This window comes from Neltuma alba, unplaced genomic scaffold, assembly GCF_004799145.2.
Source record: "Neltuma alba isolate B1F8T4 unplaced genomic scaffold, ASM479914v2 tig00010956_pilon, whole genome shotgun sequence".
Classification (NCBI taxonomy): Eukaryota; Viridiplantae; Streptophyta; class Magnoliopsida; order Fabales; family Fabaceae; genus Neltuma; species Neltuma alba.
The window spans coordinates 49696-52898 of record NW_021635723.1 but is presented as its reverse complement, the minus strand read 5'-3'; positions in this window follow the sequence as shown (position 1 = coordinate 52898).

Genomic DNA, 3203 nt, shown 5'->3' with positions numbered 1-3203 from the left:
AATAATACCATGGACTAGGAAGCATAAGAGTAGTTTCAATACATAACAAAACTCTATAAGCATAATGTCAAGGCATAACAATGCAACCAATTCAAGGACATGACCATTATCATATGCTCAACCATAATCATGGTATAAAGCCATACATAACAATTAAGCAAGTCAACATTAAAGTTGAGTATTCTTGCTACCTTTCCTACAAGCTAGATCCTTGGTCCTTGCTTCTTGACTTTTAAGCTTCCCTTGATAGTCACCAAGTCCTATTATGCATACAATAAGGGCCTTTTATATACCAATCCATTAATTCGTAAATAAACTCCCTTAAAACCTGTATCTCTTAACCTGAATTTTAGGATTTTTACATCATCCTTTTTAAAATTATTTTTACATGCTATTTGATTAAGTACAAATTGTCTATATTTTTTGATGATATTTTTAATGTTTTTGTTACACTTTTTGGCTCTGTTTGATCATAATTGTGCTTAATTGAGATTGAGAGTCTTCGTTTTAGGTTAGTGCTATTTGAGGGAAAAATTGTCATACTTATTCATTAATTGCATTCAATTGATTTTTAGGACAATTGATACCTCAAACCATTACTTTTTATTACAGGACACTCAAGAAGTGGAGCCAAGAGTGAAGACCATGACAATACAGCAGACAAGTTCAACACTGCCAGACTTCATCGTGACCAACTCATGCCTTCGCCGTGGCAAAACTAGGAATATCACCATAAGACTTCTTGGGAATGGTTCGTCGCAGCGAAGTCATTCTTTCACCATGGTGAACTCTTTGAATCAACAACCTAGACTCGAATTATTTTTGAAAATTTCACTTACCCATTCATGCAAACCAACCCAATACACCTTACTACTGGTTTAGAAACTCTATTTTGTGGTAAGTGACATCATTCACATGGAACATAGCCTCCACCATATTCATCCTTTCTCATTTTCTCTCATCGAACCCTAATTTCCTCCTATTTTCCACTGTCAAACCTCTACTATGGGTAGCTCAGATTCATTCCTTGTTGTGAAGCTTCAAAGTACTATATGTGGTTAGGCGTTTCTCTTCCTCTTGAAGGTGTAGTAATGGTTGAAGTTCAATGAGCTAAGAATGGGAGTAGTTTAATCCATAGTTTAGGTATGAATTTATAAATTCCTAGGTTTAGGGTTTGTAATTTGTAGTTGAGCTACTTGATTATAGTTGTAATCAGATTTTTGATATTAGTTAGATTGATTTATGTAGAACTTTGAGCTTAAATATATGTAGTTTCATATATGTCTACTTGTAATCTTCTTGATACTCTCTAATCTTGCATGGTTGTGTTTAATATTGAGTTGATTCTGGATTGCATTTGACCTGTTGCATTTGCTTATCCTACTACACACACGAAGAGCACTTCACATGATCTTAAGAAATAAAGTCCCATTGATTAAGATCTTGAACATAAAGAGTACTTTAAGGTTTATCATTTTGGAGATTTAGTGATCCCTACTCCCATAAAAATCAATTTCGAACTATGATAGCCAGAACTCACTTTCAAGAGGATTCTATCATTATATAATCACCTGTTTTTCACCATTCCATTTTTCATATCTCTAAAATCCAAAAATACTTTTTACAATTCAATTTAGTTCAATTAATGTCTTCAAAAATCAAAACACCTTTTTCTCGATTAGTTTGTAATAAATGGCATATAAGTTAGCTTAGGTCCATTCATTTTAGGCTCCAATTAAGTGAACAACCCAGGGTTGCACCTTGTAATACAATCCTTGGATAAAATTTTGATTTAATCTCTAAGGACTATGAAAAGGTTGTGAACTATTATTCCTATATAATTTTGTATGTAGGATTCATTTTGAACTTAGACCTATCAAAATCCAACTCCTACCTATCAAACTTTATTTGTCCAAGCCACTAGGGTTGGGGTTCAAAAATTCAATCTTCAAGTTTAATGCTTCCAATCACTCCTTCTAAATGCAACCCTACATAATTTTGCCTTTTAAACTCATTGAATGTATCAAATTAACATGAATCAAACCTTGGCTCAAGAATCCCTCTTGGCCAAAAATTGTACATAGGATGAACATCATGAATTTCTTCCATTTAACATACAATCTCACAAGTTTTCTACTCTTTGCTACCCCTTAATCATTAGACTAACTTCAAATCATCCTTAACTTGCCTTATATAAAATTGGACAGTGTGACAACCGTTCTTTTAAAACCCATTTAGATCAAAATTTTCAATTTATTCGAACGATTAACCATGGTAGAAAAGAAGAAACCTTAAAATTTTAAAATCGTTATCATGGTTAAAAGAAATAAACTTATATTACGAGCAACATCCATTGTTAACTTGGGCCTTGGACTTTCAAAGTCCAGAAATATCATTCAACTATTAGCCCAAACCAAACTTATACTTTCAAACACACGAACTGATAAATCATTTTAATATAAGTCATGGAGCCCATTAGTCAAAAGTTAACACTATCAAATAAGCGTAATACACAAAGTCTTAAATATCTTTGGTCTTCCAATGACCTCCCATATCAGATAATAGTAATTTAAAGTATTAGTTTACAACATTAGAGTATATGGGCCCTCTGTGGCAATATATAACAAGTCAGCACATAACACAAAAACAAGGAGGCTATACAAGCTATAACAGCACACTATGCCCCCAGAGCCTTTCCTGATGGGCCACCACCTGAATATCACCTGAAGATAGTAAAAACCACAGGGTGAGACAAACGCTTCAGTAACCAACTTTCCAACTCATCATACATACTAACATGTGCTTGTGAGGTGTCAAGTGGGATAATTATTAAATCTCAACATATATATATCAATGAAAATACAAATATGTATATTTAAATAATCTCAATCATCCAAACCCTCATTACGGGGGCTAACACACAAGCCACATAAGTTTATCCCTTACTATAGAGGATCAAACAGACCTATAGGCCTATCCCACACTTTGGGGGACGAATAAGTAGTCACAAAGGTCCATCCCTTATTATAGGCCTATCCCACATTTTAAGGGACAAATAAGTAGTCACAAAGGTCCATCCCTTATTATAGGCCTATCCCACACTTTGAGGGATGAATAAAAAGCCACAAAGGTCTATCCCTTACTCTAGGGACAAAGGAAAAAGCCAACCAATGTGCACCAATGGCAGCCCTACCACGTGGTAG